This window comes from Bos javanicus, chromosome 2 (genome assembly GCF_032452875.1).
Source record: "Bos javanicus breed banteng chromosome 2, ARS-OSU_banteng_1.0, whole genome shotgun sequence".
Lineage (NCBI taxonomy): Eukaryota > Metazoa > Chordata > Mammalia > Artiodactyla > Bovidae > Bos > Bos javanicus.
The window spans coordinates 59,252,546-59,280,224 of record NC_083869.1 but is presented as its reverse complement, the minus strand read 5'-3'; the positions used below and the strand labels follow the sequence as shown (position 1 = coordinate 59,280,224).

Sequence of the window (27,679 nt, the reverse complement as noted above, 5' to 3'; positions counted from 1 at the left end):
TCTTTTCTGAGCCTTTTCCTAGGCATATATGGCACTTCCTAGTTTTCCCAGGATATCAGTTCAGTTCAGTTGCTTGGTCATGTCTAACTCTTTGCAACCCCATGGACTGCAGCACGCCAGGCCTTCCTGTCCATCACCAACTCCCAGAATTTACTCAAACTCATGTCCATTGAGTCGGTGATGCCATCCAACCATCTCATCCTCTGTCATCCCCTTCTCCTCCCGCCTTTAACCTTTCCCAGCATCAGAATCTTTTCAAATGAGTCAGTTCTTCACATCAGGTGGCCAAAGTATTGGAGTTTCAGCTTCAACATCAGTCCTTCCAATGACTATTCAGGACTGATTTCCTTTAGGATTGACTGGATCTCCTTGCAGTCCAAGGGACTCTCAAGAGTCTTCTCCAACTTCCCAGGATATAGGGTTGTTTTTGAATGTCATTGTCTTTAATGTCTGTCTCCCAAAAGCAAGGAAAATAAAATGAAGGACAGACTAAAACAGCATTAGCCCTTTAAATGCCCTGGAAGTCACTTCAACAGAGAGGGAGGGACTTGTAACAAAGGAGTAGGTGGGTAAGCAAATGCTGCTTGCCTCTTTGTATGCACTTCTGTGGTCAGAAACAGCTAGCAGTGATCAGAGCACAGATCCTCAATATTTGGAAGACAGGATCACCTTTGTCTGCCTAGTCTCCAACTAGCTGCGTTCAAGGTACTGTGCACTGTTGTCAGCCACGTGATTGTGGTGGGGATGGGTAGGTACTACTGTCCTATGTGCTGATAATTGTAATTAACTGCAATTTACCATCTAGGTACTCCCCTAGAAGTTGTCTTCAACAGACTCCAGAGTTCCAAAATTGTTAGACAGATTCTGCCAGTACAACTGCTGTCTAGGTAGAGAGATAGATTCCTGGTGTTTCTCATTCTGCCATCTTCCTGTTTGTTAGCTTTTAAACATGCTCCAGAAGCTGATGATTTTGGATCAGATTTCACAATGACATTATCTCATGTGATCATCAAGGTGGCAATTTTTACACATAATGCTTTTATTTTTTAGACTGAAATGAAAACTTCATAATCATTGTCTTATTCTGAATTATACTCTCATTACACAAGAGAACTCTGTTTTCATGTTCAGTTGATATTTGTTGAAAGAGAGAATGTGTGCTGGTGTTCTAATGAGCATTTCTGGGGTCACCCTGACAAGAACAGTGTGCCAATCCCAGACCAGCTACATCACAGATTAAAATAATGGCGGAAAAAAATATCTTCCTGAGTCAATGTCCTTGCAGAACCAAGTACTCAGTCAGCAAGTGAAGAAACTGGTGCAAAACATTGTTAAATTTAGTGGGGAAAAAGAGTTGTAATTTTCTCATATTCTTTGTCACCCACTGTCTGACATGTTTTTATCCACTCAGTTGTTCTCCAGATTTCAAAAAAGATTTCTAATAATAATATAATATTCACATAATAAATGTGAATAATTCTATCATCAAATTGTTCATGTTCTTTAAATGTCTGTTCTTAATAATTATATGCTAGACTTTGAATGTGAAGATAATACCTCTGATGCAGCATTCATAATGGATATATGCCTTGAGTTATTGTGTTTTGCTAGAGGAGTAGTTTGTATCGATCCCTATCACCACAATTTAAGTTATCATGTGACCAATAGTACCACCTGCACAATGCAAGTGTGGCTTGAAACTTATACCAAATATAGGACTGATCAAACAAGCTGATGTGAGAATTCAGCAAAGGGCCTTTGGCCTCACTAACTACAGGAACTGGCAAAAGGCAGTGGTTCATCCATCACCCATTAAATAGATACTTTATTTTCAGAAAAATTCAAAGGACAAAAATAAAGACTATGTGCTACCATAAGTCTGCTGCTCTGGATACTTGAATGACAAAAGATAAAATCAACAGGCTGGGAGCTTTGCAATGGTCAGGAAGAATTAACAATGTGTTCAGGCAATAAAAGAATAGGAGAAAAGAATGTCCTGGTGACACAAGAACTTAGAATACCATGGAGCATTCTGAAGAAAACAGATGAAACTACAGGATTAGAACAAAGGGAGGTCTTTCTGAGCAAACTGGAGGTACTGGACTTGAAATCCAAGTTTAAGATTAATTCAACATTCTTCTCACACATACTTTTTAGGTATGAAAATTTTAGTAGTAGTAGTAGTGTATGTTTACAAATGTAAACAAATGTGGCTCAGCTGGTAAAGGATCTGCCTGCAATGTGGGAGACCTGGGTTCAGTCCCTGGGTTGGGAAGATCCCCTGGAGAAGGAGAAAGCTACCCACTCCAGTATCCCGGCCTGGAGAATTCCATGGACTGTACAGTTACAAAGAGTACAAAGGGTTACAAAGAGTCGGACACAGCTGAGGGACTTTCACTTTCCCAAAGATGTATAATCAAGAATATCAATCCCTGAAATTAAGGTGGTTATAAACCCTGCCTCCTCTAGATACTCCTGTATCATGCTGGTGCCTCATGTGTAAATATTAACAGTTCCCCCATTAGTTCACAAAAGTGAACGGTGTCTTGGTGTGTGTGTGTGTGCGCACGTGCACGTGTGCATAAAGCTTTGGTTTTTGTTCTTTTTTGTTTCTTTGCAAAGTTGGAATGATAGTATACATGTGGTCCTAAAACTTTATTCAATGAATATGAATCTTAGAATCTCTATTTTTTAGTTATTCAAGATAATCCATTTTAACCTACTACTTACTCTCCATTAAATATAGTTATTTAATCCTCTATTAAAAACATTTGCATTGTTTCAAATTTTGCATGACTACAAATAATTTTGCCATGCATAATTTTTTGCCATAACTTCATGCACATCTTAATATTTCTGTGGGATAAATTTTTGGAAATGGTATTATTAGACTAAAAGCCTAAATTATAATTAATATTCATCCAGTACTCTTGCCTGGAAAAGCCCATGGATGGAGGAGCCTGGTGGGCTACAGTCTATGGAGTCACAAAGAGTTGGACAGGACTGAGCAACTTCACTTTCTTTTCACTTCTCAATATTCTCAAGTATTAATTTGGAATCTTCAGTTAAATAACTCACAAACTACAACTGTTTCCCTTTAATAATATTTCTATTTTAAACTTAAGAGTTTCATTCTTTAAGTCCACAAAGATTGCTAGGCTTCTTTATATATAAAACTACAATAACCTATCAAACTAAGCTGTTTCATGTACCATAAAATTCATGAATCCTTGGCTTTTATGACTCTGTGAAGTCAGTTAAATAGTCTTCCTTGTTAAACTAGGAGGAATGGTAGGAAGAAGTAGAATATTCTGGAATCAGTTTGCTGGAATCAGTGCAGTGTGGCTGCACTGTTGTGTGTGAAGCATGTGCTGGCTCTGACTCAGAGATACCCACACGGTCATCTTCCTGTTGCTCTGGTGCCTGAGTCTGTTCCAGTCCATTAAGACATGCGTAAAAGGCACACAGGCTGAAACTCCATCCCTTTGTTCCTTTATTTCAGCCTTGCTAATTTGCTTCCTTTCTTTTCCCTTTATGTATTCCTCCTTCCTTCTACTTTTATTCCACCCCCAGCTTTTTCCTAAATCATCAAATATATACCAATAAAATGACAAGTATGGGTATTGAAGAAGACACAAGTGACTAAGATGGAGCTCTTGCCCTTGAAAAGCCCACGGTTTAGTCAGGGAGACAGACACGTAAATAAAGAATTAGACAGCCTGATGAGTGCTATAATTATGTATCTAATATCATTAACAAGATAAAGAAAACTGAGCAACTAATTTAGCTAGGAGGAATCAAGACAGCCGTACAGAGGAGACAGTACTTCTGATGTGTCTGGAAGGTCACTCCTTTCAAGCATGGGAGAGGGCTATTTGGGGACATGGACAGATGGGCCCTAGGCTCAGGACTTCATCAAACACAGGCTGCAACTGGAGGGCAGGTGATGTCATTCTGCCCTCAGTCTCTAACCCACTTAACACAGACAGTAGTAATCAAGTTGTAATACAGAAGTTTTTCTTGTACCTGAGTATGTCACTGCTACCTGAGGGGGAAAATGCTCCTGAAACAATGGAATTTAAAAAAATGAAGTAAAAGAAGAGGAAGAGGATGAGATATGTGGAGACAGTAGCATGGATGCGTATACACTATGCCCCATAGTGTATTACACTATGTAAATAGACAGCCAATGGGAACTTGCTATAAAACTCAGGGAACTCAAACTGAGACTCTGTAATAACCTAGAGGGGTGGGAATGGGTGGGAGGGAGACTCAAGAGGAAGGGGATATATGTACACCTATGGTTAATTCATGTTGGTGTATGACAGAAATCAAACTGATATTGTAAACCAATCATCAATCGATTAAAAATAAATAATTTTTTAAGACAACCTTGGAAAAAAAAGAATGAAGTAATGCCACGCATAGCAACATGGATGGACCTAGAGACTGTTATATTAAGTGAAGTCGGACAGAGAAAGATGAATACCATATGGTATCATTTACATGTAGAATCTAAAATAAGACACAAATGAACTTACCTACAAAACAGAAACAGACTCACAGTCATAGAGAAGAGACTTGTGGTTGCCAAGGGGCAGAGGTGTAGGGGAGGGATGGATTGGGAGATTGGGATTAGCAGATGCAAACTATATAGAATGGATATACGTATCCATGTATAGAACAGATAAACAACAAGGTCCTGCTGTGTACCCCAGGCAACTATATCAATGTTGTCTAATAAACAATAATGGAAAAGAATATAAAAAAGAAAAAATATATAAAAGTACATATTTATGTGTATATATATATATATAACTGAATCAGTTTGCTATATAGCAGATTTTAACATAATATTGTAAACCAACTATACTTCAATAAAATAAGTTTTACAAAAAGGAACAATGCATCTAGCTTCTATTGGTTTCCTGTCTTTGTAAAAATAATCTCAGAATCTTGATTTCCTCTCTTTAGAAGTATAATGTTTAAATATATAAAATTTTTTAATCCATCATTTTTGACATTTGTAAGGATTTCTTCATAAATTAGACCAAATGCTTGCATATTCCCATTTTATACACACTGTTCTTCATTCTGGCTTATTCCCAAAGGTCAATACATGGTGAATAGATAGGTGCCAATCATGTTGCCAAGAAGGAACATGGTGAGGCTCATACAGGTAGATGTAGTAGCTACACACATCATTAGAATTGCTAAGCAAAATCACCAGACTATATCCTACCTCTAGAATGAAGCTTCTGAGACCTACCTTCCGTCTGTGTGCATGAGTGTGTGTGCATGAGTGTGTGTGCATGAGTGTGTGTGCATGAGTGTGTATGCATTTCCTTCTAAGGAACTGAAAGTGTTTCTCAAACTTTGGGTATTTCACAATAAGTTTAGATATCATTTTTATTACTGATTCAATTTTATATAATTTGTTATTTAATCATACTGCCTTCATACTAGAGGTAACCTAGTTATATTAATCTGGACAGATTATGCTATGGTAACAAATCATCAAATCTCAGTGGCTTTAAAGCCTGAAGATTTGTTTGTAGATCACACTGCAGGGAAATTGCATGTCTGTAGGGGCTTTGCTCTGTATTATCCTTATTGAAGGGCTAAGGCTAATGGAGGTTCTACCATCTGGAACATTTCCAAGTGTGGCAGTAGGGGAAGAAGGTTCTAGATCATCTCAGCTGACAATTGTGTGGCCAGAAATGGCACACATCATATCTAGCAGTAATCCATTGTCTAGAATTAGTTGCATAGCCATGCCTAATTTCAAAGGGAGGAGAAGCAAATGCCTGGAAGAAAGCGTGTCAGAAATAGTTTTCTAGGGAGCAGGTGAGGTGCTCATGGCCTGTGACCAGGGCCTGATCCAACTGGGTGAAGTGTGGAGTTTCCAAGGAAATCAAATGGTGCAGTTGGAGTGCATAGTATACCCTGTGTGACTCTGGGTATATGGGGAAGTCAGTGCAGGTCCTGATGGAGGGGTAGGGAGAGGATGGGATGGGATGTACTGAACATGGGGACGGGGAGTGGTTCAGAGAATGGTGGAATCAGCCCTGAGGAACTGCAGCTGAGACCACTCTTCTCAGAGAAAGTTCAATTTCTAGGGATCTCAGGACTTGCAGGGGAGGCCTGGGGTTGATCTGGGTTGCCCTGGTTCTAGAGCTCTTAATTTCAGACTTGTGGGTAAGGAGTCTGGCTCATACCACCTAGCATGCAAACCCCAATACTGGTGGATACCTCACCCATGCCCTACTTGTCTCAGAGGCTCAGCCAGCTGCAAGGAGGGCTGGGGCTGTGACCCAAAGACTGTGCAGGGAAGAGACTGCCCAATGCCAGAACAGGGGAAGGAACTGCACACATGTGGGTGGTAAATCTGTACCTTTCAGGACCCATAGGACCTGCAGGTGGCACACAGAATTCTAGTGCAGAAACCTGGGGGTCCAATCCTCCATCTGCCAAGGCCCGAGGCCACAGCAACCTGAACACACTTTTCCATTGCACACTCTTGGGGCCAGCAACTGCAAGATGTCTAAAATTCATTCTGGGAGACCAACACTGCCTGTTCCTTAAGCCTTTCCCCTGAAGTGCAGACTTAGGGCATTGCTGTCTCTTTCTGATGGTAAAACCAACAGGATTTCCTCACAGTTGGGACGAGGATGTCAGAGAAACAGAGGTATACAGGATGATGCCAAGGGTTTGGGCTTCAGTAGGTGAAAGTGGGGTGGGACTAGGGTGAGGGGAGTGAGGTGCTGAAGACATAGATTTTAAGGAGGCACTCATTTTCAGGGTCATGCAAAAGCACTGTTGGCAGTTGCACAATGCTCTGAAAATCTTCAATTTCATATCTAAGCAACTCACTTGCTTCACCCTGGCTCCAGTCCTGGCCCCAGTAGAATGGTGTCACCAAGAACTGAGTTGGGGTACGCTGTAAAGAAGCAGGTTTTGTGAGAGTGCAGTAAATAGAAGAATTCTGGTTCTAGACATGTTGACTGTGAGATGGCTCTTGAAAATCCAACTGGAGGTAGCAAATGGCCAGTGCAATCACTGATTCTGTATCTCAGGAGAGAGGTCTAGACTAAAGTTATACATCAGGAAGGTATTATAGGGTTAGATAAATGCATGAAAGCAATGAGTATAGACAGATGGATAAGAGGTTCAAGGAGTGATCCAGGAAATATTTTCACTTGTTCTAAGAGAGGAGAGGATCCACCAAAGGACCTAGAAGTAGAGGAGTCAGTGAGAGAAGGAAAACTAGGAGTGCAGAGTCCTATAGACAAGTGAAGAAAATGCTTCGAGGAGTAGGGAATAATCAATCATGTTTCATGTTGCTATATCAAGTTAGATGAGGATTGAGGCTAGAACACTGGCATCCCTAACATGGAGGTCATTGATGATGCTGACTAAAAACATTCAGAGCTGGGAACAAAAGCATGAACAGAGGACATTGATCAGAGAGAGAAGAAGGAGAAGGGGAGTTCAAATTAGCAAGTATTGACAACTCTTTGAATGAACAGAGACATGGAGAGTCTGGAGAAGGAAGAGAACGTAGTTGGAGAAGGCAATGGCAACCCACTCCAGTACTCTTGCCTGGAAAATCCCATGGATGGAGGAGCCTGGTAGGCTGCAGTCCATGGGGTCGAGAAGAGTTGGACATGACTAAGCGACTTCACTCTCACTTTTCACTTTCATGTATTGGAGAAGGAAATGGCAACCCACTCCAGTGTTCTTGCCTGGAGAATCCCAGGGATGGGGGAGCCTGGTGGGCTGCTGTCTATGGGGTCGCACAGAGTTGGACACGACTGAAGCGACTTAGCAGCAGCAGCAGCAGCAGCAGCAGCAGCAGCAGTTTCTCCAGCTTTCCAATCTCTCAAGTCCAGGTTTTGCAATGGGTCTTCTGAAATCCTGAGTTTTCAGCAGGTAGGGATTTGAAATTAAAAACACATTATTCTAATGGGTGAGAAAACTTCTACAAGAGAGTTTTTTCCACCAGGACATGTGTAACAGGAAGTGGTAACATGTGGCAATTCAACAAGGATCAGCAACTTTTTCTCTGAATTTGTTTGATTTGGCAATCATTTGGCTCTGCAACTGAATCATCATTTACCATTTTTTTTTAAAGTCTCACATGCTGATGCTAGTTAAGACCAATACATTTTACCCTGCCAACTTCTGCTTATGACTGAGGATCTAAAAGTGTGTTCAGAGGTACTTTGAACAGACTCTTTGAAGATAGTGCATCTTTCAGTAGATTCACAGAATGGTAAATATAACTTGATAATCATGCCAAACATTTCTTTGCATTGTAAAATTGAATCAGCAGCTTTGCATAATAAAGGGCTAAAATTATGAATCACATAAGATTTGCCTGAAAGTTGATTGTTCAGGCTCAGAATTCTCTGCTGAATACTCTTATGCTTGCTTTTGTATTTATCCATTTTCATATGACTGCTTACAGCAGACGTTTCGTTTGCTATTGATTCCATAAAAAATAAACTGCAATAAATACGCCAAAGCCACTCCAATTGCATCTATCATATCACATGTATTATATAGATACATATTTTACCATCATAATTGACATACCAGCAGTTATAAACTTGGTTCTTTGTGGATGCATTAGGAGAAATACTCCTTTATAGAATGTAACATTTTATAATTTTATTCCTTTATTTTTTGCAGTGCTTTACAAAGCAGTTATAAAATTAGGTTCTTTGTGCTGCAAAATGGGCTATCACCAGGGTCGAGGCATAAGAGAAAAGAAAGGAGAGTTAGGATTATGTAGTATTTTTACTTAAAGTGTAGGTAAATTATAGCCCCATGGAAACTCCTGAGAAAGAATCTAGAAAGAGCAAGATCATGGAAAGTTAGTTTTCCTCAAGTAAAAATTCTGGAACAGAATTATGAAATTGCTACTTACAAATTTAATCATCTACCTTCTTATTGAATGAGGGAATTATGGAAGAACCAGGAGCGATCTCTGAATTCATCTTATCTGATCTCATTGTGCAGATGAGAAAGTTGAGCACAGTTATTCTGCAGATCACCATCAGGTGACCTAAAAAATAATGGAATCCAGGTTTCTGATACTGTTCCAATGCCCATTCGGATGGATATGATCCATCCGACAACTGTTCTGCACGTCCACCTACTACCACATACATTTATCAAGTACCTAGTAGGTACAAGAGCCATTCAATCCCTCTCTGAAGGGTACATACTTGAGGAAAAATACTCTTTGCCCTTAGGAAAACGTCCATTATCAAAGGAGAAGATAAAAATTTCAGTATCAAAAACACAAGATTCATTTTGTTAAGTACTATGGAAGTGATATAATGGTTTTAAAATGGAAAGATAAAATGAAGTTTGGGAAAACCAGTGTAAGTTCCTTCAAGGAGCAGCACTTAACTTACGATGTAAAGGTAAGTTTTCATTAAAGAAAGATGGGGCGGGGGGCACTTTCCTCGTGGTCCAGTGGTTAAGACTTTGCCTTCCAACATAAGGGGTGTGGGTTCAATCCCTGGTCAGGGAGCTAAGATCCCAGATGCCTCACAGCTAAGAAACCAAAACATGAAACAGAAGCAATATTGTAACAAATTCAATAAAGACTTTTAAAATAGTCCACATAATTTTTTTTTCTTAAAAAGAGAGAGATGGAAGAGAGATGGGGAAGAGGGTGGTGAGCCTGGCAGATGGATTATCATTAGCTTGGATGGGAAAGCACACAGTGATAAAGAAGAGAAAGTCACCAACTATGACTGGATTATCACTTACCTTTACATTTTCCTATTAGTTTACTTCATGCTCATAATTTATGGACATTTGGGGGGGAGGCATGCTGCGTGGCTTGCAGGATCTTAGTTCCCCCACCAGGAATTGAACCCATGCCCTTGGCAGTGGAAGCATTGAGTCCTAATCACTGGACTACCAGGAATTCCCAAATTAAGGCAATATTTTCAAGGAGCTTAAATATTAGACTAAAGATCCTTGTCTTAAACAGTAACTTATCAAAGTCTCTAAGCTGAAAATAACCTGATCATCATCCTCTGGACTTGGAGAACAAAAACAAGGTGTGCATGCTTTATTAAAAACTTAGAATGCACTCTGAAAGGACACAGGAAGAGAACCTATGTGCCCAACCACTTGTGTCAGTCATTCATTTGCTCCAGGAGATGGTGACGAACAGGGAAGCCTGGAGTTCTGTAGTCCCTGGGGTCATGGAAAGTCGGACATGACTGAGCGACTGAATAACAACAAAGGCGGTAGCTTGGTAGTGGTCACATTTCCCCTCGGGTTTCAGTTTTTGTGCCTTCTCTGCTGGAACATGTATCTGCCATTATATTATAATACAGAGTATTTTCACTACTCTAAAGGGCCTTCCCAGGTGGCGCTATGGGAATTCTCAGTGCTTTCTCTATTCATCCTTCTCTCCATCTCCCGCCCCTGGAAATAGCTGATCTTTTTACTATCTAAATAGTCTGCCTTTTCTAGAATGTCATATAATAGAACCATACAATATGTATTCTATTCATATTAGCTTATTTAACTAAATAATAGGCATTTAAGTTTATTCCATGTCTTTTCATAGCTTGATAGTTCAGTTCTTTTTAGCACTGAACAGTACTTCTTTTTTGTGATATACCACAGTCTATTTATCCATTCACCTACTGAAGGGCATCTTGGTTGCTTCCAACTTTGGGTAACTACGAATAAGTTTCTATAAACATCCATTGTAGGGTTTTATGCAGACATACATCTTCAGCTCCATTGAGTTAATACCAGGAAATGTGATTTTCACGGATCATATGGTAAGCATGTGTCTAGTTTTTTAAGAAACTGCCAAAATGTCTTCCAAAGTGGCTGTACCATTTTTCATTTCCACCAGCAATGGATGAGAGTTCTGTCACTCTGCATTCTCATCAGCATTTGGTGTTGCCAGTATTCTAGTGTCTAATAAGTGTATATTAATAGTTATACCTTCTTATTGTATCAATTTGCATCTCCCTGATAACATATGAGGTAGAATATCATTTCATATGCTTATATGCTATCTGTATATCTTCTTTTTGGAGAAGAAACTCTTTTTCAACACACTCCAGTATTCTTGCCTGAAAAATCCCAAGGACAGAGGAGCCTGGTGGGATACAGTCCATGGGGTCACAAAGAGTCAGACACGACTGAGCAACTAAATACATGTTTTCTTTGGTGAGATGTCTGTTAAGGTCTTTGATCTATATTTTAATCAGGCTTTGTTTTCTTACTGTTGAAAGGTAATCAGTTACTCTTTCTAGCATGCCAACTGTCCCCAGCAGGGATCTGGTACTTGCTGGTGAAATTATTATTCCTACTTCACAGCTGAAGAAACCGAAACTCCAATATTTTCATAAACTTGCTGAAGATCACATAGATAGGAGGGGCAGAGATTAAAAATTGAAATTCCATTTTGTCTATCTTCAAAGTCTGGATTCTGTGATGGATTCATTTTGATATTTGGCAAAACTAATACAATTATGTAAAGTTTAAAAATAAAATAAAATTAAAAAAAAAAAAAAACAAAGTCTGGATTCTAAAGTAACAATTTCTCTCTTTTTGGTAGACACACAAACCCTAGGGTATGTACCACATTGCCATTTCTCTTCTTTTTTTTTTCCTTTTTATTTTATTTATTTTTTTGCTTTACAATATTGTATTGGTTTAGCCATACATCAACATGAATCAATGCCATTCTCCCAAATCATCCCACCCTCTCCCTCTCCCACAGAGTCCAAAAGACTGTTCTATACATCTGTGTCTCTTTTGCTGTCTCACATACAGGGTTATCGTTACCCTGTTTCTAAATTCCATATATATGCGTTAGTATACTGAATTGGTGTTTTTCTTTCTGGCTTTCTTCACTCTGTATAATAGGCTCCAGTTTCATCCACCTCATTAGAACTGATTCAAATGTATTCTTTTTAATGGTGTAGTAATACTCCATTGTGTATATGTACCACAGCTTTCCTATCCATTCATCTGCTGATGGACATCTAGGTTGCTTCCATGTCCTGGCTATTATAAACAGTGCTGCGATACAGTGGGCCAGGCAGACAGTGCTTTTGGCTCCTAAAGTCAAAATGGCTCTTATGTCAAAGGACAAAGGGAGTAAGATGGGGGCTTGCACCCCACCTGTCACTTATGTTGGTTGATGAATCCAGTTTGGCTGTTATATTTGCTCAATTTCTCATAGTCTGTGAAGCAATGGGACCTTTATAAGTCTGTACAAAGAGTAAGTTTTGTGGGACTTCTGTAGTGATCCAGTGGCTAAGACTCTGCATTCCCAATGCAGGGGGCCTGTTTCTATCCCTGGTCAGGAAACTAGATCCCACGTGCTGAAACTAAACACTCACATGCCACAATTAAAGATCCTACATGTCACAACTAAGATCTGGCACAACCAGGAAAATAAGCAAATACTTTGAAAAATGAGTTAAGTTTTGCAGTTGTAATTTCCCCTCCTTCTCCTTGTACATTTCTTAAATTACTAATTAATGCATCAAAGAGTAAAATTCTTGGTCCTATTTTTGGGTAAATATGTAGTGTTGAGTGGAGGAAAATAAGGGCCCAGTAGAAACTTGGTCTCAGTGAACTTTAGTCTTTTGAGGAATGTCAGCCACAGGAACAGGAATTGTGAGAGGCACTCTCAGGGATCCTCAACTATAACAGCTGTTTTTAAGTGACATGATTATTACTGTAAACAGCTGTTTTTATGTGACATGATTACTTTTAATTCTACCATAAAACTTCCTCCAGCACCAGATTCATCAAGAATAATTCAGCAATATAAGTGCACAAGCCCTGGTTTGTTTTCCAGGGCTCACAGACATATAATTTTTGGAAAGCACAAAGACAAACGTGTTAAGGTAGACAAGCTCACCTGATGCAGGATGCTAAAGCTCATTCCCTTCTCACTTCAATTCCATGGTATCTCTTTACCCACATGATGTACAAAAATGCATTATGAAATTAAAAAACCTAAGAAATTAAAGGACTTCCCAGGTGGTGTGGCAAAGAATCTGCCTACCAATTCAGGTGATGCAAGAAGCAAGGGTTTTGATCCTTGCTTCAGAAAGATCCCCTGGAGAAGGAAATAGCAACCCACTCCAGTATTCTTGCCTGGAAAATTACACAGACAGAGGAGCTTGGTGGGTCACAGTTCATGAGGTCTCAAAGAGTCAGATATGACTGAGCACACATACAACAACAAGAAATTAAATGGAAAATCATAGTAGGAGTAAGGAACAGTAAGGCAGGAAAGACAAACGCTCTGATGCTTCTGAGATTTGACACCCTGGGATCCATCTGAGCAAGTTCAGTTCAATTCATTCAGTCATGTCTGACTCTTTGTGATCCCATGGACTGCAGCACGCCAGGCTTCCCAGTCCATCTCTAGCTCCTGGAGCTTGCTCAAACTCAAGTCTATTAAGTCAATGATGCCATCTAACCATCTCATCCTCTGTTGTCCCCATCTCCTTCTGCCTTCAATCTTTCCCAGCATCAGGGTCTTTTCCAAGGAGTCAGTTCTTTACATCAGGTGGTCAAAGAATTGAAATTTCAGCTTCAGCATCAGTCCTTCCAATGAATATTCAGGGCTGATTTCCTTGAGGATTGACTGGTTTGATCTCCTTGCAGTCTAAGGGACTCTCCAAGAGTCTTCTCCTACACCAAAGTTCAAAAGCCATCAATTCTTTGGCTCTCAACTTTCTTTATAGTCCAACTCTCACATCCCTACATGACTCCTGGAAAAACCATAGCTTTGACTAGACAGACCTTTGCCGGCAAAGTAATGTCTCTGCTTTTTAATATCCTGTGTAAGTTGGTCATAACTTTGGAGAGACTTTATTTTGGGGGGCTCCAAAATCACTGCAGATGGTGACTGCAGCCATAAAATTAAAAGATGTTTGCTCTTGGAAGAAAAGCAATGACAAATCTGAGCAAAGCAAGAGGGAAAACTGGACTAGCCAAGTGCTGCTGAGAGAGAGAGCAGTTCTCAGTTCTGCACTGTCCTTTTCTGTGAAGAATCACAGAAGACCTGATATGGAGGAGAAATGAACAGTGTGGTTTGTAGGAAGAATCTAACACAATCCAGCACTTGTAAGCAGGCTAAGCACTGACTTGGAAAGGCCAAGGAAGACAGAGCTTTATAACAAAGGTAACAAAAAGGAAAATTCTGAAAGAAATGGGAATACCAGACCATCTGATCTGCCTCTTGAGAAACTTGTATGCAGGTCAGGAAGCAACAGTTAGAACTGGACACGGAACAACAGACTGGTTCCAAATAGGAAAAGGAGTACGTCAAGGCTGTATATTGTCACTCTGCTTATTTAACTTATATGCAGAGTACATCATGAGAAACACTGGGCTGAAAGAAGCACAAGCTGGAATCAAGATTGCTGGGAGAAATATCAATAACCTCAGATATGCAGATGACACCACCCTTACGGCAGGGAGCAAAGAAGAACTAAAGAGCCTCTTGAAGAAAGTGAAAGAGGAGAGTGGAAAAGTTGGCTTAAAGCTCAACATTCAGAAAATGAAGATCATGGCATCTGGTCCCATCACTGCATGGCAAAAAGATGGGGAAACAGTGGAAACAGTGTCAGACTTTATTTTGGGGGGCTCCAAAATCACTGCAGATGGTGATTGCAGCCATGAAATTAAAAGACACTTACTCCTTGGAAGGAAAATTATGACCAACCTAGACAGCGTATTTTCTGTTGGCTGCTGAGGACCATATTTCCTTTTCTAATCAGAAATTCAACAATTGACCATAGATGCTCTTGTCACTAAATAAAACTTGGGCATCATTAATCAAATATAAATTAGTTAAAAAAAGAAAAAGGTGTAGTGGGATAGATAGTGTCTTCCCAAAATGTATGTGTATCCTGAACATCAGAATGTGACCTTATTTAAAAATAGTCTTTGTAGATGCAATTAGGAAGTAACAAAGAATCTTGAGATGAAATCACCCCAGATTAATCCTAAATCTAAGACAGGTTTTCTTTAAAAAATAAGGGAAGGACACAGAGACACAGGAGAGAAGGCAGAGACTAGGTTTATCTCTATATAAATACCTTCTGGGGCTTCCCCCATGGCTCAGTGGTAAAGAATCCACCTGCCAATGCAGGAGACATGGATTTGATCCCTGGGTTGGGAAGATCCCTTGGAGGAGGAAATGACAACCACTGCAATATACTTGCCTGGAGAATCCTATGGACAGAGGAGCCTCGCAGGCTAGAGTCCATGGGGTCACAAACACAGTCAGGCACAACTTAGAGACTAAAAACAAAGACAAAACAAAACACCTCTTATCCCAGAAACTCTCCATCATCTGCCCCTACTGCCACCAAGACCTTTCAGTGTTCATTCAGACTTTTCAATCCTTCAGAAGTATGAGATGAAACTCCAGAGTATGTTGCTGCTTTGAATTGAGTTATGTTCTAGGCAGTATCAGTCTCTCAGGCAGGGAAAAAAAAAGCTGAAGTAAATGTACACTTCCAGATATGTATCACCCAGAAAATATCATTCTGGATTTTTCTCACATGCCTCTCAAGAGTGATGATGCTACATATCCCTCACGGTGTCATTTCTTATTTCTAAATTAACCTGCTTTATTATGTCTCAGGAATTCAATTTTCTGATTAAGTCTTCCCTTTGCTCTTGTTGAACTGTAATGACTTTAGGATGACTGCCCTTCTTGGGGATGATTTGATGATCTAATTCCCACAGTGGTGGTGGAGGCTTTAGTTTGTGAGGTCTAGATATGCGTGTTGCATCTTACTCCTCCAGGAGATAAATTTAATGTTTAGAAAATGTGGTCTTTCATGGGACATGGCTGTCAACTACAGTTAATCTTAAGAGCTGATTCTTTTCTTTTTAATTACAAGGTAAATACAAAAAGTGTTTCTAGTTAAGTACTGTTATTTTTGAGATATAAGATCTAGGCTTTGGAAACTGGAGACAAATTGCCCTAAGGCCTGCATGACCTGATGAGATGTGTTAGTTATCATGAAAATAAAATATCAGTTTCTTAGTTTTATCATATTTATACCACAACTGAGAAACCTTAACATTTGTAAATACATGTTCACATTGCTCATAAACCCACATACAAATGTCTTACATATAACTATTTCAATATAGCTTCATTTAACAGATGAGCACACTGAGGCTCAGGTGGGTTATGGGACTTACCCAAGGCTACAAAGGCATACATTAATGCCTTTAGCATCAATGACAGCTTAACAGAATACCTTGAGCTCTTGTTTCTCAAGCTTTTTAAACAAATATTCACTTCTGAAAAACATAAATGCTTTGTGAATTTGCATGGAGTTTCTTATAAACAAATCCTCTCACTTCCCCCATAGTTCAGCTCCTTTAAAAATCACTGGTATACTTAGAAGATGGCTTATTTTCTCTGTACATTAGTCAGACTGAGCTTTTATTTTCTGGGGATGAGAAATAGATTTATTTTAAAATTTATATATTCTACCCTGATCGTTCCTCCATTACCCTCAAAATACCACTTAATGGGGCTTCCCCGGAGGTCCAGTAATTAAGAATCCACCTGCTAATGCAGGGAACAAGGGTTCAATCCCTGATCCAGGAAGATCCCACATGCTGTGGAGCAACTAACCCCATGAGCCACAACTACTGAAGCCTGAGCACTGCAACTACCGAAGCCCATGCACCTAGAGCCCATGCTTTGCAACAACAGAAGTCACCACAATGAGAAGCCCATCACCCCAAGGAAGAGTCGCCCCCACTTGCCATAACTAGAGGATGCACACACACAGCAATGAAGACCCAGCACAGCTAAAAGTAAGTAAATAATAACTAATTAACTTTCTAAAAGTTTAACTCTTCTCTCTTTAAAAATCTTAAAAAAAAAAAACACCAGTTAAGAATGGTACCATTTTAATTACAAAGTTCTTTAGTTATACTTACAGCATATTTTTTATTTATAAATGTTGAGGTGATGGGTCCAACTTATATAGACAACTGCTGATGATTGTTACAAACACATGTAAACTTTTAAATACCCTAGCTCCAATTTTTGGTTCTTCAGTTATATATGTCCCAATTCAGCCCTGTGCTGGAAGTCTGTTCAGACTAAGCCAAGTTAACATTAGGCCTTTAAATAAGATGGCTGTTCAGGAGTATGTTGTTTAACTTTGACTTCTTTTTTAATTTTCTAATTTTCCTCCTGTTATTGCTTTCTACTTTTATGCCATTTGGTGGCATACTTGATAGGATTTCAGTCTTGTGTTTGATAAGACTTGTTTTGTGACTATCAAATGATCTATCTATCCTGGAGAAGGTTCCATGTGCTCTTGAGAAGAATATGTATTTTGCTTCAGTTGAATGGAAACTCTGTATGTCTGTTAGGCCTATTTGGTATATATTGTAATCAAATACCAACATTTCCTTATTCTTTTTGTCAGGATGAGTTATCTATTGTTGAAAGTGTGGTGTTAAAACCCTTTACTATTATTTTACAGCTATCTATGACTCCCTACAGTTCTGTTAATATTTTCTTTGTATATTTAGGTGATTCAATGTTGGATGCATATATATTTTCTATTTTATATCCTCTTGATGAATTGACCCCTTTATCATTATATACTTACTTTGTTGACTTTCTGTTTCTATATTATATTATAAAACTATAATGATCAAAACAGTACAATACTAGCATAAAGCAGACATACAGACCAGCTGCAATGTCCTCTTCTTATTAGGATCAGTCCTACTGAATTAGAGCCCTACCATAAGACTTCATTTGACCTTAATTACTCCCTTAAAGGCCCTACCTCCAAATAAAGTCACATTGAGGGTTAAACCTTCAAAAGATAATTTTTTTTCATGGGAAAAGGCCACAACTCAGTCCATAACAATGATGTACACAGTCTTTCAGAGATCCAGAGTAAAAGAGAATCCAATATCTTCACTGTGCAGCTTCCATGGTCTCCCTGAGTGTCAATACCAATAGTAATAACAGACAAAAAAGGACTGAGGACAGGAGGACAGTCATCACTTTTGCTCATATCCTACAAGCCAGATGTAGTCATATGTCACCTAACTCAGGGGAGGTTGAGAAATGTTGTCTAGAATGTGCCCAGGATAAAAGAAATCTCTAGTACAGCCCTTAAGTACTCTTCAGTTCAGTTCAGTCGCTCAGTCATGTCCGACTCTTTGCAACCCCATGAATCACAGCACGCCAGGCCTCCCTGTCCATCACCAACTCCCGGAGTTCACTCAGACTCACGTCCATCGAGTCGATGATGCCATCCAGCCATCTCATCCTCTGTCGTCCCCTTCTCCTCCTGCCCCCAATCCCTCCCAGCATCAGGGTCTTTTCCAATGAGTCAACTCTTCGCATGAGGTGGCCAAAGTACTGGAGTTTCAGCTTTAGCATCATTCCTTCCAAAGAAATCCCAGGTCTGATCTCCTTCAGAATGGACTAGTTGGATCTCCTTGCAGTCCAAGGGACTCTAAAGAGTTCAGATGTGGTTAAAAAAATAATAAAAAGAGTATTTTTTTATTAGCTCTTCCAGAGCTCTAGCTCACATTGCTTTCAAGTTCTTTTCCCAAAATTTTCCACCTGCTTTTGTCTACAGAGTTTTGTGACTCAGAATATGCATTAGCAATGTGTTCATATGGGGGAAAGGGTATGTAAGACCACATAGATTTTATGTTTCAGATCTAGAGAATAATAGATGTCAGCTTGAGTATGTATGTACAATTCTGGTAAAGAACATCCAGCTCCTTTTTTTCTTTTATTAAATTGAAGTATAGTTAATTTATAATGTTCTGTTCATTTCTGCTGTACAGCAAAGTGATTTTCACACACATATATATGTGTGTATATATATACATTTTTAATATTCTTTTCCAATATAGTTTATCACAAGATATTGAATACAGTTCCCTGTACTACACAGTAGGACCTGTCGCGCTTCATCTACTTTCATCCAAGTCATGAAACCCTCACACTGCATATGCAGAGTTACCAGATTTGTGTATAGTATCTCTGTGTACACAAGAAAAGCAAAGCAAGCCCATGTGTGTGCTCTACATTTTCTGTCCTGGTGGAAAGGGGTGGGAGAGAGCTAGAATAAGACCATGGAAAGGGGCAGTGAAAAACCAGAGATAACTTCTGTCATCCCCTCTACTATTTTTCCAAGAAATTCCATGAAAAGCTTAAGAACCCTACAAAGCCCTGGCTTAGACACCTTTGACACCTTTGATACACCTCAGTATCAAAGCCCCAAGCCATTCTCCAATGCCACTGGGGTCCTTTCAGGGCACCACTCTCAGTATAAGCTACTGGATGGGTCAAGTATGCAGGGGATGGCCTAGTGTCACTAAGATAATGTGATAATCCTGGTCTCCCAGCCTCACTGGTCCATCTGAGGCAGAGAGGGCTAGGTGTGCCATTCATTCCATGATGAGAAATTCAAAAGAACAGACTCCCCATTCTAGTTAATTCTCCTGATTGAATTATACTCAGTGTTTTTTGCTCTTCTCTAAAGGGTACATTGGCGTTTGAGTGAACTCCGGGAGTTGGTGATGGACAGGGAGGCCTGGCGTGCTGCGATTCATGGGGTTGCGAAGAGTTGGACACGACTGAGCGACTGACTGAACTGAAAGGGTACATTAATGAAGGCCCATTTTTCCCCCAACACTCTACAATAGTGTTGTACAATAGTCTAAACATTTCAATTTTTGGTTTCTTGAATACAGTAAAATTCCATGACCATGAGGTCTTTTTCCCCCCACCACACAATCCCCTTTAACTGTGCTTTCAAAATAAGCCTTTTTAATCACTCTGAAGTGATTCTGTCTTTAGGCTGTCAGTAAAAACAAGCTGGCCTCTTTGACTCAGTTTGCTGAGATATGAGTGTACCGAAATGTATTGCCAAAGAAATATTGGCAATATTTCTTTTGTTCTATTGGCAACAGAAACATTGCCAAAGTTGCTCTTTTTCGATTTATGTTTGAGCCAGAAGAGTCCAAGGAGAATTCCACTTGTGTAGGTTGCATAAGAGCTGACAGACAAAGCTGAACTGGATAATAGTGTAAGGAAAATGAGAGAAGCATGAAGTGCAATAGAGGCCACAGATACTGCAGGAGAGCGAGGTTGTGACAAGGTGAAACAAGAGGCTGCAAATTTATTAAATTTATTAGGTGGCTCAATCCTTACTGAGAGGTCTCTGCCCTATCTCCTTCACACAGGTGCAGATTTTGCCTTTAGTTTTACAAAGATTAGAGCAAGAAAGAAGCTGCTTTAAAACAGATGGAAAACATCATTTTCAGTGAACTTGCTGTAGTATATCCTGACGTACCCCATTATGGACCATGCAGCATTTTATTCACACATGATGCCAAGTATTTGCATGCATGAATGCGTGCTAAGTCGCTTCAGTCATGTCTGACTCTTTGCGACCCTATGGACCGTAGCCCTCTAGGCTCCTCTGTCCATAGGATTCTCCAGGCAAGAATACAGGAGTGGATTTCCATGCCCTGCTCCTCAGGATCTTCTTGACCCAGGGATCAAACCAGCATCTCTCATGTCTCCTGCATTGGCAGGTGGGTTCTTTACCACTAGTGCCACCTAGAAAGCTCTGCCATGTATAGTATAGTACAGTAGGAGCTATACTATAGTATGGTAGGAGCTTAATAAATGTCTGCTGCATTGCCCAATTTCCTATGAATTCATTATGGGGAAATAACCCATACTATACGTCATTTCTTTTTTTTTTTAATTTTATTTTTTAAATTTACAATATTTTATTGGTTTTGCCATATATCAAAATGAATCCACCACAGGTATACATGTGTTCCCTATTCTGAACCCTTCTCCCTCCTCCCTCCCCATACCATCCCTCTGGGTCGTCCCAGTGCACCAGCCCTAAGCATCAAGTGTCGTGCATCGAACCTGGACTGGCAACTCGTTTCATATATGATATTATACATGTTTCAATGCCATTCTCCCACATCATCCCACGCTCTCCCTCTCCCATGGAGTCCAAAAGACTGTTCTATACATCAGTGTCTCTTTTGCTGTCTCGTATGTCATTTCTGTGCATAATTTAAGTTTTATACTTTGAACTGATAAACCCAAAACATTTTATAAGCCAATCACCAGACTCATTTTGTCCACTCTACCATCTCTAGGCAGAGCTCTGCTAAACCTATCTTGATTAAATAGAAACATTTATATTGGGTTGGCCAAATAGTCATTCAGGTTTTTATAACATCTGATGGAAAAATCCGAATGAACTTGTTGGCCAACCTGATAAATGACTTTATGATGGTTGTACCACAAATTGCTCTAAGTAACGGAATGCGGTATCGATCAGCAGTTACTTTTAGGAAAGTTCTCCAAGTTAACTTGGATTCCAAACATCTAATGCAGAAGAGTGTGTGCTTCTCTCTTCCTGTGTACTTAGCTTTTAATGATTAGGAAAAGAACTAAGCTGTGCATGAAGCTTGCCGACCACACAATGTGCCTTTTCAACTTCGGGCTGATCAAGACATGAAAAGATAATAATTTGACAGCTTTTCTATATAAGTGCTTATTTTCACAGCTTTGCTTCAAGACTTAAGCTCCTCCACTGATTATTAATTGCCAGGAAATGTCTGCCCAGTCTATCATAGTGTCTTAATTAAGCAAAAGCACAGAAATTACATGGGGCCAGAGGCCCATGGCATTCACCAGGTGTAATGAATTCTTAAGAAGCAGTAGCTATAGATTTCCCAGGGTGTGCTAATTATACACATGAGGTAGAGGACAACAGCATTAAGGATTCTTTTTTTCCCCTCCTTTCTACCAATCTCTTCTAAAACATACTAACTCTTCAATCTTTAACTCTCAGTTTACATGTCTGCTTTCCAAAGAACTTTCCAGTTTTCATTTTCTGCCTTCCATTAGGGCCACATTCAGTGACCCTCCTCTGTGTTCTGCCAGTAAACAGCATTGCCATTGTTCTAACCACATGCTCTGTTCTTAGGATCTTGTAATCTGTTTGTCACCCCCCAGTAAGTCAATGGCCCTGTCCATCCCTTACATTAAAATATTACAAGAATTATATAAAATGCCCAGTCGACAGTTATCTCTCTGAAAACTGACTAGTGAAATGAAATGTACAAAATCACCATTGTGAGCTCCCCAGAGCACTTTAGAAACAAGAGGAGCAGGAGTTGTTTATTTTTAACTTTGAAAAATTATGCTTATGAACAGAACCTGCACTGGGCAAACCTTCAGCTAACTGCCTATTTTTGCCAAGCTGGGAACTAAAACACTGTGGATGACGTTTCCCAGTGGGCTGCTGCGTTTTTCCATAACTCACTCCTCATAGAACTTTACCAACAGGTGGGGGGCAGAGACGGACCCACTGGTGAAGAGCAGATGCCCAGAAGGCCTAAGGCATGTCTGACACATGCATGTTGGAGAAGAGGGAGAAAGGGAGCAGCAGTTCCTGCCATGACATATTTAAGAGCCTCAGGAGGTGTATGGCTTAAAAATGACTGATCCTAAGAAATCGTTGCTGTAAATGGTGTGTGGGATGTGCCCTTCTGTCCACATCAATGCAGTTGGTAAACACAGAGAAATAGCGTCTTCCCTGAGTACTTGAAGTTCAGAGAAATGTCAGGAGTAAGAAAGATAGTGCAGATGGGATCCCTGCACAACCTGGAGCTCTCGCTTGAAGCCAAGAGAGGAAGCAGCAGTTAAAAGTGAATAGGCTGGGGCATCAAGCAGCAATGATATGTGACTTGGTGCTTGTCTCAAGGAAGGAGATGAAATGTTCACTGCTTTTGAGAAAGTCAAGTGCTTACTTTCTGAGGACCTGGCTTTCCAAGAAGAAATAATTGAGCTGCACTAGATGAACAACTTCTTTCTCCAAGAAGCTGAGGGTATGGCTTCCTGAATCTTGAAAAAGAAAAAGGAAGTGTAGCCACTAATGTTCAAAGAGAAGGAAAGCCAGAAATGACCACATCGGTGACTTGCAGAGCTATTCCCGGGATGTGCATGTGTATGCAGGATATGCACCCTGAGGAAAGGCACTGACGCTACTCAGGGAATATTAATTTGGGTAATACTGGGTGAATTTCCACTCCCTTTGGCATTTGAAACAACAAAAGCTATTGGGTTGACCAAAAAGTTCATTCGGGTTTTTCCATAAGCTATTATAGAAAAGCCTGAATGAACTTTTTGGCCAACCCAATATTAATCATGTATTTTAAGCAAGGTAGTTAGGGATTACAAGAAGCGAGAGACATTCTCTGTCCTAAAGGACCTTAAGAACTTTTGTTAAGATTGTATAAATAGATTAAAACTAACTATGGATGTGAGTTGGACTGTGAAGAAAGCTGAGTGCCGAAGAATTCATGCTTTTAAACTGTGGTATTGGAGAAGACTCTTGAGAGTCCATTGGACTGCAAGGAGATCTAACCAGTCCATTCTGAAGGAGATCAGCCCTGAGATTTCTTTGGAAGGAATGATGCTAAAGCTGAAACTCCAGTACTTTGGCCACCTCATGTGAAGAGTTGACTCATTGGAAAAAGACTCTGACGCTGGGAGGGATTGGAGGCAGGAGGAGAAGGGGATGACAGAGGAAGAGATGGCTGGATGGCATCACTGACTTGATGGACGTGAGTCTGAGTGAACTCTGGGAGATGATGATAGACAGGGAGGCCTGGCGTGCTGTAGTTCATGGGGTTGCAAAGAGTCGGACACAACTGAGTGAATGAACTGAACTGAACTGAACTGAACAAACCATGGTGCATATGCTTGGCATAGAATGGGTGGTAGGTTAATACTTACATGGATTTATGCTTAGTGATAAATGGTAAAGTCTAACTGCTAGATATTACTAGATGTTAAGTACAAAGTATCACCTACATTTTGCTCAGTCCAGCAAAGGGTGAGGCCTGTGTTTGGCACTGCCTCCTCCTTAGATCTGTACACAGAGTCCCTGTGGTTCACTGTTTTCAGGGACCTCTGCCCTTTGGTCTCATGAGGCCTATTTTAGAACCTGACCCCTTGGCTCCATCCTGCTCCCTTAGTCTGGCAGCCCATTGCTGCTATTCCAGTTTACCCACCAAAAGAAACTAATCTGTGTGATGGTGAAAGTCTGTACTAATAGATAGATAAGACTGGGATCATGAGTGATGATTATGTTTAGACAGAGATTGATTAGATCTAATGCAGAAAGAAGATACCATGCTTGGAGTCAAAGTACTATCAAAGTACTTTGTCAAAGTACAGTAGTGCAAAGTACTATCTGGGTCAGTCTCTTAGGAGTGCATGCCCTTGGGTAACTCACTGACTCAGAGAGTCCAGATTTCCTCATCTTTGTAGAACAGGGATCCCAAAAATAGTGTAGGCTTTGCCAGGCCAGTGGTGTGAGTAGACAGCCTTGAGTTCATACTGCATGAACACCAGTTTGACTCAAAACACACATGTTCCTGGAAGTCCTTCACTGGTGAATGTTGACAAAGTCAAGTAAAATACAGGTTATAGCCAATGATTTGACTTCATTTGGGCCAGTTTCACGGAAACTTGGGAAATGCAGGTTACATATAATGGGAAAATATATAATTTTTCCCATAAGGTAAATATTATGACCATCTAATAGAATCTCATTGATTGCCCAAACATTTCTTTTTTTTTCACTCTTGGCAGATTTATTGAGATACAACTAACAATAAGGTATACATGTTTAAAATGTGCAGTCCCCAAACATTTCCTGAATCTATTTTATTAAAATCATTACAGAAAACTTTTTGTTGATAGTAAAAAAGAAGGCTTAGGGTATAGGGAGTAATCTGAGCTTTGTATTCTTAACCTCAAGGCAGTGGCCACACATTCTATGTTTCCTCTGGAGGTCACCCCAGCCATCAGCTTTCAGCACCTTGACACATTGATTCCATTCTATTTATTTATATGCCCTCCACAACAGCTCATAAAGTGACTTATGCAGTTCTCTACAGATGTGCCAAGTGAAAAATGAATAAAATTATAATTAGAAGTCCATAACAGCAAGAAACAGTCATACTAAGGCAGGCAACATGGTGTTTGCTGAGGAATTGCTTAGGAGCCCAGTTTGGAAATGCTATACTCATGGGTGTGCCATTAATTAATGAACAGCCAAATGCTGAGTTCAGGAACAAGAGAAGACAATTATTCCTCAGCTGCTGGTGAGGCAGTTCTTTCATCAACACGTAAGCCCTGCGTTTAGTCTTGGTTATTTCCATTTTAATAAAAACAACCTTGGAGAATCAAAGAGAAGAGAAGAATATGTTCTTTATCCCTGACAGTTTGGTTGTCTCTTAATATGAGGTTCTGCCACCTTGATGCAAAATCCTAGTTGCCAGTTTTGTTTACATTTGCAGGTACCTTCTTCTTAGCCCTCTAAGTGATGGGAGAGAGGTTGTGGGTACTCCCACCAGGCCTCTTTCCACACTATGTATAATTAGATTTTAGTCTGAGATCAGAGGGAAATGGGTAACTGGGGCAAAATATGACCAAGCCAGCCACTTTGGCATATGACTCAGATTCTTAACTCAAATGAACTCAGCCTCTCTTGCAGAGAATCCTGCCTCTGCGGAACTTCGTCTGCCCCTCCCACTGGTTCCCCCACTACTAATGGCCCTTTGCACTCAGCAGTCTTCTTTGTCACTATGTTCTTGGTAGACCCACTGACTCTTTTCCCTTTAGATCTCTGACTAAGGATTCTGGTTTCCAGCAGTCTTTGCAAGATTTTGCAACTCTAAAAGAAATGCTCTTAAGTTAATAGTTATCTGTGGATTGGCAAGAACTGAACCATAGTGGGATAGTTTTGCTGACCCACATCAAGGATTCAGTCAGAGATAAGCTGGAAAATTAAAGGCATTTGTTTGTTTGTTTGTTTATTTAAACACCATGCATGGAGAGTTCAATCAAGATAATTGAGATGCATCTGTATGCTGAAAGCAGTCCTGTAAGTGCATTTGAGCCCTGAGAGGGGAAAAGATGACACAGGATGGAACCTTCTTTGTCCAAGTGATGATGCTAAAGAACCTCAAGGGATTTGTTATCCTTGTCAATGCTGTTTTCACCAGGGGCTTAGGGTGGACATGAGGGAGGTCAGCCAGAGTCTGAGTTAACTCAGTGACCCTCCGCAGTACTGACACAAAGCCAAAGAGGAGTTAAGACTGGTCCAAGTTCAGTGAGTAGAGAAGGCTGGGTATTCTTGAAAAGCAGAGACCATATCCTGTGGGAAGGAGAGACTTCTGGGGATCAAGGGTTATGGACAAGGACAGCAGGGGTAGGGTAAATGCCCTAAAGCAATCAAGGGAAGGAATAAATAACAAATACAATATGGCCTTTTTTAGTTTTCTCTTGTTGCCGTAACAAATTACTACACGCTTGGCTTAAACAACATGGATTTTTGATCTTACAGCTGAGTCATCCAGAAGTTCAAAATGCATCTCACTGGGCTAAAATCAGGTGTTGACCAGGCTGCCTTCCTTTCTGGAGGATTTAGGAGAGAGTCCATCTTCTTGCCTTTTCCAGCTTCTAGAGGTGTCTGCATGCCTTGGTGCATGGCCCCCTCCATCAAATTCTTCTCATGATGTCATTTCTCTGTTTCTACCTCTTCCACTTTTTGGTTTTTTACCTTTTTGCTCTGCTTTTGAGGACACATCCTTCATTTTATTTTCTGACATTTCTATTGCATTTATGTTGGCTATCATATTTTTAATTTCCTTTGTCGTAGCACCCTAGTCCTATGGATATAATAACTTCTCTTATCCATTGGAGATTGCTAATAATTGTATTATTTTGCTTTGTAATCTTTCTTCCTTTTTTGGATGATCTCTATTTCCTCCATGTTCTGCATATTTAACCTTAGGTTCCTGGGCATCCTTTCTTGCCTTGCTTCCAGAGCAGTGACTGGCAGTCAGGAGCTATAACCCTGGGTAAAGGTGGAGGGGTACTCTCTAGAGAAATAGAAGAACCCCAGAAATTATTTCTGCATATCATCAGTACAGGGATCCTTGATTAAAAAAGAAAGTAAAAATTTGGTAAACCTCCCTGATAAAATCTACTAGCAGGCAAACTCTCCCTATGCACCCTGAGTGAGACTCTAAGACAATATTTAGAAGCTCAGGATTTATGGGTACAGGCATGTTGATATCTACATAAACTCTGTCTTTATTCTCTAACCTCATAAGAAAGTTATGTCTAGGTCTATCACACACTTATGCAATTTCTTCCCAGAATTATCCTTCTGAGATGTGATAGCTGCTATCTATTCAAGCAGCTATCAACTAAAAGAATATCTAGAACACAGAACTGAAAGACAAAGTGTTTGATCTGAAGAAGCCCAAGCTGCAGTGACACTGATATGCATTTAAACTGATATAATATACATTGTTTTGATAGAAGTATAATGAGGAGTTGATAAGAACCTAGCAAGATGAAAACAAAATGCAATCACTGGTGTCACAGAGGGAAGAAATGTCATCTCTGTTTGGGGAAAATTTCAGAAGGCTTTCCGCATGAGGAACCTTGGAACAAGGAGTTTCTGAAAGAACAGTGTAGATAGTAGGGTGAAATTTTCAAGCAGCAGGTAGCATTAAAAAA

At 40.0% G+C, this 27,679-nt stretch overlaps 1 protein-coding gene across 1 annotated transcript in view; it reads left to right on the top strand.

Moving 5' to 3' along the window:
- The first annotated feature begins 615 nt into the window (after positions 1-615).
- Positions 616-27,679, top strand: part of HNMT (histamine N-methyltransferase) — a 92,642-nt gene continuing 65,578 nt past the window's right edge. The window contains exon 1 of the mRNA XM_061438994.1: positions 616-705. The gene's annotated coding sequence lies outside the window, so the exon portion shown is untranslated. The remainder of the gene's footprint in view (positions 706-27,679) is intronic.